Genomic DNA, 9,395 nt, shown 5'->3' on the forward strand with positions numbered 1-9,395 from the left:
TGTTCAGAGAGGTGTCAGCGGGAAGAAGCCAGGCTGTTATTAAAGCCAAACTCAGAACAACAACATGTAGAAGCAGCACACATTTAGCAACAACCCCATGCCTACAGGCCTCACTTAGCAGGTCAAAGGTCTACAGGACTGAGATTAGCAGAGCAGCATCTGGATGAAGGATGAGACTTCTGGGACAATGTCCTCTGGACAGATGAGACGAGAGTGGAGACGTTGGACCAACATGGACAGAACCAGACACGGCTAATCAAACCTGGTGGATGGTTTGTAATTTTGTCACAAACCTGCAGGAGCAGAAGAACGACCAAACTTGTCTTGCAACGTTTAGATACGACTTTGCTGTAAAACACCTGAGGAGGTCATTAATCATTTTTGATACTGGTGTGTTGGAACAATCTGAAAGTTTTTTCCTCCTGATGGTCCGGTCGACCCGGTTCTACTGGAACCAGAACATCTGCTCCACCTCCAGCTGCTCTGAGTCAAACCAACCTGTTCCCCTCCTGGCCTGTGGGGGCGCTGCACCAAGAACCACTGAAGGAAACGACACAAAAACCTCTGAAGACACTGAGAGCAACTTCCTTCTTCACCAGATGGAAACAAGATGGAGGATTTTAGCGGTTGGAGGATTTCTCTTTAGGCTAAAGATCAGGAGCCATTTCTGCTGCTAGTGCTAGGCTAGCACGTTAGCTTTGGTTGGATTTACCCAGAATGCCCTGCGCTGTAGTCCTCTTTTAGAGCGGTCTCCGGTCCGCTTGGCGTTCACATTCAAATCGAAACAGAGTTCACTTCAACTGAACCCAGACCGAGGTTTGGAGGACCAGAGGTCAGAGGTCAGTTAGCGTTCATACAAAACGAAGTGGACTTTCTAGAAAATGGACTGGAGTTGGATTGAAGCGGACTGAACAGGACTGGTGGGAATGAACCCTGAAGATTCACTAACTTACTGGAAAGCTCAACACAATAATAACATCAATGTTAAAAATCTTTAAACCATCTTCTAAATGGCGTTATGTAGGACTGTAGGAAAAAACAACATGCTGAAACTGAAAGAGTCAAAATGATGAAGAACTCTTTGTCTTGGATATCACTGTGGGATTTTAGGATTTATTATTTCACATTTTAATCATGTTTGTTCTTCCAACCGTCCGTCGGAGGGAAACGAAGCGGTGACATCTGGAGATTAATGTCTGCTTCATCAAGTGCTGCTGATCTCCGGGTCTTTGAATCCCTAATCAGACCCCTGTCGCTTTCAGGAGACCACATCCAGATCCCTGATCTTGTTTACAACATAATCCTCTAACTGGATGCTGTCCTCATGTCCCAGTGGCCTTTTCATGCCTCCGCAGCCCAAACACAGCATCCAGTTCCCAGCAAACACAGGAGGCTCAGCAGCAAGCAGAGGCTGCAGGAGGGCTGGTAGTTTATATCCGTTAAAGGGAAACATGAAGAAGTTTGTCTTTATGTTCTTTAAAATCCTCTTTGTGGATTTTTTCCTGTTTTTTCTGTTTCTTCCACATTAGCATCATGTTGTGCTGCTTGGTCTCATTATGGTTTTAATATTTATCATATTCTGAGTTTGCTTAGTGAATTTGAAAGCTGAGTTCTCCGGACGGACGGACGGGTCAGAGGTCATCTGACCTCCCCAGAGGTCACAGTGAGTCAGAGGTCACCAGTGGGACGGCGTCGGACCTGGTCAGTGTCTGTTCTGGTGAAAAGAGCGGGAGGTCGGGGTTCAGACGCTGTTATTTCAGAACGCGCTCCGACGCCCTGAGGCTCCTGAACATCTGAACATCACAGTTATCTCCTGCCACAGGCTGAACACTCATCTCTGCCACAAGTGCCCCCTGTCGCCTTCCCCGCTCTGAATCTCAACTCCCCGCTCATATCGCTGCCTTCTGCTGGCTCTAAAACGCTCTTATCTCCACCTTAATTCCCCATATTTCACTTTAAAGAGCCGCTGTGCAGCTTGATAATCCTCACAGCTCTGTAATTTAGTCTGCTCCTGGTCGTAGTGGCAGCCAGTCATTTCATCTCCTGTCCAACAGGAAATGATGAGTCTGTGTTTTATTTGCTCCAGTCACATGAGTTTGTTGTCATCATGGAAGCCGACGCCTTCAGGTACTGAGAAGATTTCAGGAGAAACGAGCAGCAGCTTCCCTGCTGGACCCGTTCATCCACTGTGACGGGAGCGGACCAGTTTGGGCTCAACTGGTCACACCAGTGATGGTGCAGAGCTGCCAGCAGGGGGCGTGAGGTTGGACTGGGCGTGGGTCACGGTGAGACCACCCCACTGGGCCGGGTTACTGTCCGACATGACCTCTGACCTCAGACACACACTGTGACCCAAAAAAAACTCTAACATCGGCTGGCCTTCCCTCATGTTCGCTGACATAAACATCTGTGTTACTCAGAAAAAATGAAGTTAATTTCTCATATTTTCATCATGTTATTCATATGTCCACAGTTTCATAGTAAATATTTAGCTCCAAATGCTAAGTTAGCAGGCTAGCTGCTTAGCTCCAAACTAAATACTTCTGAGCTACAAGTTTAGCTTGGAGCTAAATATATAGTTTAACAAAATAATTACCTAAACTCATTCAAGCTAAACATTTAGTTTACATATTTCATTCCAAACTAAATATTTACATGAAGGTACATCTTTAGCTCAGATTTAAGCTAAATATTTAGATAGCTAAGAGCTAACTATTTAATTTTGGGCTAAACAGTTAGCTGAGTGCCAGGAGCTGTGAGTTGGTCTCCAGTGAGACTTGGTCGAGATTTTATGAACATTAAACATGATAAACACAAATTAACAGATTCAGTGAGACTTTCTATGATTTTTAAGAACTGAAGATGGAGATGACAAGCTGCAAAGGTCATCGGGGTCAACAGGGTGTGAGATCGACAGAAATGAACAATTCAGGCTCAGAAAAACGTGTGTGTGTGTGTGTGTGTGCGTGTGTGTGTGTGTGTGTGTGTGTGTGTGTGTGTGGTTTCTTTAGCCCATTTCTTTCTGCCAGAGCTGAGATGAAATATTAATAAGGAGGACGACACCCTAACCCACATTCTGTACCCTCCTCTGGCAGGAAACACACACACACACACACACACACACGCCCTTACGCTCAGATGGCTGATGTCACACAGATATTTCTGTCTGAGCTCAGAGAGAGGGGCTTTGCCGCCGGTTCCGGCCCGTCGGACGGCGTGCTGCAGTTCATCGTCGTGTTGGATTGATGGAGTTCAGAGTGAAGATTTTCCATCACGCGCTCATCCGATAACCCGACGCGCTCTGAATGCCTGCCGTTCGATAATCAATTTACCTGCTGTCTGTAAAGATGTGAGCAGCTCCAGAGTTTGTTCCTAACAGCTGCTGCTCTCCGTCTCCCAGGCCGCGCCGCAGGTAATTAAAGCATAATAAGGCCGCATTAGCAGCACGTTCTCAACAATGAGGGGAGTCCTGATTGGGGGGGCGGCGGTTGCCGCTTTGCATTAGACACGGCCGCCTGGACGAGGCTCGCCTGGTGCATTCCCTGCATCGGTGCAGAGACTCTGGGAGATTCTCCCTCCGCTCTGTGTGTTTGTCTGCAGCTGTTAGTTTAATACAACACTGACTTCAGTCCCTGCTGGCTCTCTGCTGCCTGCTCCTGTCAGGGCAACTTTATCTGCAACAAACTGCTTTAAGTTTTCAGTCAAACTTACACAAACAGACTCGCATTTATTCACACACTCACACTAATGTGTAGTTAGCATGCTGCACCTCAGCTCCGTGTTTTATGTGGTCGATATGAGGCTCCAGCAGCCATCTGACTGGAGACCTGGTTCTGCTGCTGAACGAACTGCGAGACCCTGAAGCTTCAGCTCTTCAGGGCTTCACTAAAATAAAATGACAGCATGTTTCTAACATCTGAACATGTCTGGGATCATTATGCTGCTGCAACAACCAGCTGTGTCCAGCTTTAACCGTCTGACCCGAACTGCAGCTCAGATGGAAGGAAATCCATCAGCAACCCGGGAACCAAAAACGCCAAACTGCAAAGCATGGTGGTGGTGGCAGCATGCTGTGGGGGCCGTTTGGCTGCCAGTGAGGCAGTGAATGGGAGCCACCTCTGGATGCTCCTATGAAAAAGCTGATAAAATGCGACATGATGGTTCAGACTGCAGACGCTTTGAGAACTACTGACTGTTGGATGTAGTTCCACTTCAGGAAGTGGCATAGATCTGAGTTTTTGGAGATAAAAGATCCGAATTGGGGCGCTCAGACTGCGGAGGAAAAGTTGAATCAGTCACATTTGGGGAAAGAAATTGAGATTTGTTTGGTTGAGTTCAGCTCGCTGAATGTTAGATCATCTTTCCTGGAAAAACTAAGAATGATGACATTAATGTTGTGTATACAAACTAAATCTGTCGCTGCCGTTTTGTTCCGGTTCAGCTGGAGCTGAGGTGCTGGCAGAACGTTTTAAACCCGGCTGTTTCCCTCCTCTGGCCTCAGAACGATCTCTCTTCATGTTTTATTGAACGGTACCAGAATCTCCGACGGTTTCATGTTGAATTTCTTTCACCGCTGTTTGCTTGATGTGAGAAATTAAAGCTGAATTGGATGAAACAGTTCCTCCTCTTGTCTCTGGTGATGATCCCATTATTCCAATAATCCAGATGACAGCCAACGACGCGATGCGGATACAGAGATACGATCAGAACCAGAACCGTCCTCATCACTCCAGAGATTAACTGGAATTAAGCCGTTTCTGCTGGAATCAAAAGTTCTGCTCCAGGCCTCTGACTTCCTCAGACTCTTTCTGAAAAGCCTCGGTGGGGTGACATTTACCCAGGGAATGGAGAAAATGACTCGGAGCGCTTCGTTGGGAATCTATTAAAGAATTCCGGACCTTGTCGACCTTCCCTTCAGGACACATCCATCAGCCGCGTTTCTGCTGCTGAAGCTCACGCTCTGCCTGCAGACGTTTGCAACAAAGCTCAGGTTTACAGTCCGTTTCTAATCAAGAGAGCAGGCGAGGAGGATGGAACCAGAACCAGAACCTGTGGAGGATAACGCTCCCAGCAGACTCCCAACACGGAGTCTGGAGTTTCTCCCTGAAACCTTCAGCAGCCAGCAGGATGCTGACTGATTCTCAGTTATCTGATCTGGTTTTTATGAATTTTGAGTATAAATCTAGCAGCAGGCTGTTTGCTGCTTAGCGAACAGATTCCTGAACTGATCCGGATGAACGGATCCGGATGAACGGATCATGATGACGTCGAACACTTCGCCACCGGAGCCTTTGTTCCTTCAGTTGTTCCTGAGATAAAAACTGCATGTCAGCAGGTTCCCGTGACCTTTAACCTGTTAAATGCTGACATGTGAAGAAAGCACAGCCTTCAAAGTTCATCATCTTTTAATGTGTGAAGAATAAACCAAAATCCAGAATCACTGAGTAAAAACGTTCAACATGATCCATCAGTTCAGCGGCAGAGAAGCTGAAACTTTTAAACTCCATCATCTGCTCCACCTCCAGCTGCTCTGAGTCAAACCAGCCTGTTCCCCTCCTGGCCTGTGGGGGCGCTGCACCAAGAACCACTGAAGGAAACGACACAAAAACCTCTGAAGACACTGAGAGCAACTTCCTTCTTCACCAGATGGAAACAAGATGGAGGATTTTAGCGGTTGGAGGATTTCTCTTTAGGCTAAAGACCAGGAGCCATTTCTGCTGCTAGCGCTAGGCTAGAATGTTAGCTTTGGTTGTATTTACCCAGAATGCCCTGCGCTGTAGTTCACTTCCTGCTTTTGGAGCGGTCTCCGGTCCGCTTGGTGTTCACATTCAAACTGAACCAGACCGAGGTTTGGAGGACCAGAGTTTGATTATGCATTCAAAAGCAGGAAGTGGATTACAGCGCAGGGCATTCTGGGTAACTGAAACAGGGACGCTAGTCTAGCGCTAGTGGAAGAAATAGTTTGTAGTCTTTTACCAAGAACAAAATAGAAATGATTCAGAGGTTGTGAGAAGAACCGGACCCGGTCGAACATGTCTTATGTCCCATCTGGTCCATAAGTTTCCATCCAGATGAAGCTTTTTGAACTCCTGTTGCTTCAGAGATCAGGCAGCTTTTCTCCTCCAGTCCTTTCTAACAGCCTTGCCGGTTTAAATGATCAATCTGTGGTCGTTCTTTGGCTCGATGTAATATTTAACATGTCGATCCTTTGAGGTGGGATTCAGCTGCTGATGACGGAAACCGAGGCTGCTCTGCTGAATGGGAACTCTGTGGCAGAGTGAGGTTATGGTTCAGTGTTCGGCTTTAGAAACTGCTGCTGAAGCTGATTTTATGAATTCATCAGCAGAGGTTTTATATCCAATTAAGCTTTATTTGAAGCGCTGCTAAAATGTAGAGAGGCATAAAGTATGAAACTGCTGCGGGTCTGAAGAAGAGGCGGTGGGAGGAGCTAAAAAGTTCTGGCAGATTCTCAGAAAAACCTGATTTCTAACTGGGATGTCGGAACCAGGCGGGTTCTGCTGGAGGGAAGCGGTTCGGAACCGTCCAGAGGAGAAGCAGAACACATTCAGTGGGTGAAGAGGAGGAGGCAGCAGCCTGTGGGAGGAGTCATTGAGAAAATGCTGGGCTCTGCCCTCCTCCTCCTCCTTCTTCTCCTCCGGGTGGAAAGCAGCGGACATTTGCGTGGAGCTCCGCCGGGGATCGGGACTCTGGCTGCCGTGGAGGCTGCTGAGCTCCGACATCGGCTGTCCTTCAGCTGGTTTCAGGAAAAACGCCGTTTTTCATGAGATTCCGGAACATCCACCTGATCCCCTCCCTCTAGTTCCGGAGGAAGATTCTGCTGCTTTGTTCGCGTTCTGGTCCCGGTGCTGGTTCGGAGACCTCTGGATTGATTGAGGAGCGCTGCTGCTGCTAACTTTGGAGCAGCCTGTCAGGAGGAGGAGGGACCGAGGAGATCTGACACCGAGCACAGAGCTATATCTGTCCGCCGGAGCCGCACACGGAGCGCCGCCACCGCGGGGGACAGGAGGGCTTATCCGGGGAGGAATTTCACGGTCAGTCTCCCTTCCTTCCTTTCTCGCTTCCTTGTTTTTCCCCTTCTTTTTCTCAGCTGTTTTTCCTCCGCTGTCTGCGCACAGCAGCGGAGGCTCCCGGAGCTGCTGCAGCCGCCAGACGGAGCCCGGAGTCCGGGCAGAGCGCCTGCTGAGCCCCGCGGCTCCGTGGATACTCGCTCCAGCTTCGGTAGAAATTTTTTTGTTTTTCGGTTTTGGAGGGTCTCTTGTCCATGACATTATCCGGGCGGTCACGCGCTTCCACGCCGAACAGGTGCGTGATAGATGCGGGACGTACAGCGCCGCCCGGGCCTCTCGGGCTGTGATTTCCGGAGTTATTTTGGGCTCCTGAAGGCAGCAGACCCGGAGCTCCCGCAGCCTGCGGGGCTCGGTGACCTCACCGGTCCTCGCTCCATTTTCTGTCGGTCACGAACCCGGCGCGAGAGATAACGGGCCGGTAAGGGGCCGCGTGCACGCACCGGGAGGGCGCGCGCCTCGTCCTGATTCCCCTCACGTTGGCTTTGCCATGGAGACGTTTGACAGCGAGGACACAGAGGGTCCACAAACCTCCGACAGTTTCCCTCCTGGGACACGATTCCTGCTGCCTTCAGGGACAACCGGACATGTGGAAGTCCAGCCAGGGGTTCGGTCCTGATGTGACCCTGATGTGACCCAGTAGGACCTGAACGTGTCCTTGGCCGCTTTCTGGGCCTCTCGGGTGTCCCAGGGAGGTTTTAGCTGCTGACCTTTGGGTTTGACCCCCTGACTGTCAGCTGAAAGTCTGAAGTCGCTCCAACACGTCCTGTAGTCTCCTGAGGCTGAAGTAATGAAACGCGAGTGTGTTTCTGAGGAATTGGGCCCCATGAGGGCCCCATGAGGGCCGTTCCCCTGTCTGAGGAATAAAGGTCCGCTTTGCCTCTGTTGGGAGCCGAATCAATACTTTCTCAGTTCATCACAGTCGGTTCTGTTCTGGAGAGACACGGTGACGTAAATCACTGAGTGTGTGTGTGTGTGTGTGTGTGTGTGTCCTCCCTCCAGAGAAAAGTGTGTGTTTTTCCTCGAGGCGATCCGGATCATGGTTCTACCGACCCCGCAGTCGTTCCAGGATAATTTGGACCAGAGAATTTTAGAAGTTTGAAACTAGTGAATTATTTTCTCCAATGACACCAATAATATTAATAAATTGATTAATAATTAATAAACACTCCTGTAATATTTAATCTAATCCTGATTGGAGAGCAGAAAATGTTCCAGAACTTTAACTTTCTGGTTGTCCTGGTTTCTGGACCTGAAAACGAAGAACCTGGCTCCGTTTGAACCAACAGAACAAACTGATGGTGCATTCAAGGACTTCAGCAGTACCTGGAAATTTCAGCGATTTCTTTCTTCATCAGTTTTATTTTTACAACTAATAAAGCCAAAAGCTTTAATATGAAGCGAACTGGACTGATGGACCAGAACCAAAGGAAGTCCAGTTCTGGAGGTTAAAATCCTCCGTCTCTCTGTTCTGATGCTCTCGGCTCGTTCTGATCATCAGTTTTGGACCGGTTCCGCTCTGGGTCGCGTTTCGGCTGTTTCTGACCTCCAGACAGTTGGATCTGCTGGATTAGAAAAATGACGTTTTGTTTCTGCAGCTTTTGGATAAAACTTAAGGATCCATCTTCCTCCAGGGAGGAGATGGGAGAAACGGTCTAGTCAAAGCATGAAGACGGTTGAGTTTGCTTTTTAATCAGATGGATTTGGTTTCTATTCAGGAAGAACCAGAAGGTCCAGAAAGCTTCCAGAACTTCTGGGTGGTTCTGCCTGCTTTGATGGAGGAAGTGACATCATCACTGGATTTTAGATCCTGAGTGACGGTTTGGACCCAAATCTTAATATGAAGCTGGTGGAACGAGCTCAGCATTAATTTACCTGAAACTCTGCCTGGTTCTGATTGGATCTCTGGTTCTGGTTCTGATTGGATCTCTGGTTCTGGTTCTGATTGGATCTCTGGTTCTGGTGCAGAGATCTGCTCCTCATGTTCTGACCCGATGTTTTTTCCGCTCGCTGCTCGTTTTCTTCATGTTTTTTTAGCTTTTACAGAAAGATCTCTGTGTAGAGGTGGACTGTGGTGTGTGTGTGTGTGTGTGTGTGTGTGTGTGTGTCTGTGTGTGTGTGTGTGTGTGTGTGTGTGTGTATGTGTTTTCTGTGTGTCTCTGTGTGTGTGTGTGTCTTTGTGTGTGTGTGTGTGTGTGTGTGTCTGTGTGTGTGTGTGTGTGTGTGTGTGTGTCTGTCTCTGTGTGTGTGTGTGTGTGTCTGTGTGTGTGTCTGTGTGTGTCTGTGTGTGTGTCTGTGTGTGTCTGTGTG

General features: G+C 48.5%; 1 protein-coding gene across 1 annotated transcript in view; it reads left to right on the top strand.

Moving 5' to 3' along the window:
• Positions 1–6,958: 6,958 nt before the first annotated feature.
• Positions 6,959–9,395, top strand: part of dag1 (dystroglycan 1) — a 33,920-nt gene continuing 31,483 nt past the window's right edge. Inside the window, exon 1 of the mRNA XM_015017988.1 lies at positions 6,959–7,052. The gene's annotated coding sequence lies outside the window, so the exon portion shown is untranslated. The remainder of the gene's footprint in view (positions 7,053–9,395) is intronic.

Source organism: Poecilia latipinna, unplaced genomic scaffold (genome assembly GCF_001443285.1).
Source record: "Poecilia latipinna isolate Pla-1442-1.1 unplaced genomic scaffold, P_latipinna-1.0 Scaffold2215, whole genome shotgun sequence".
NCBI classification, from domain to species: Eukaryota; Metazoa; Chordata; class Actinopteri; order Cyprinodontiformes; family Poeciliidae; genus Poecilia; species Poecilia latipinna.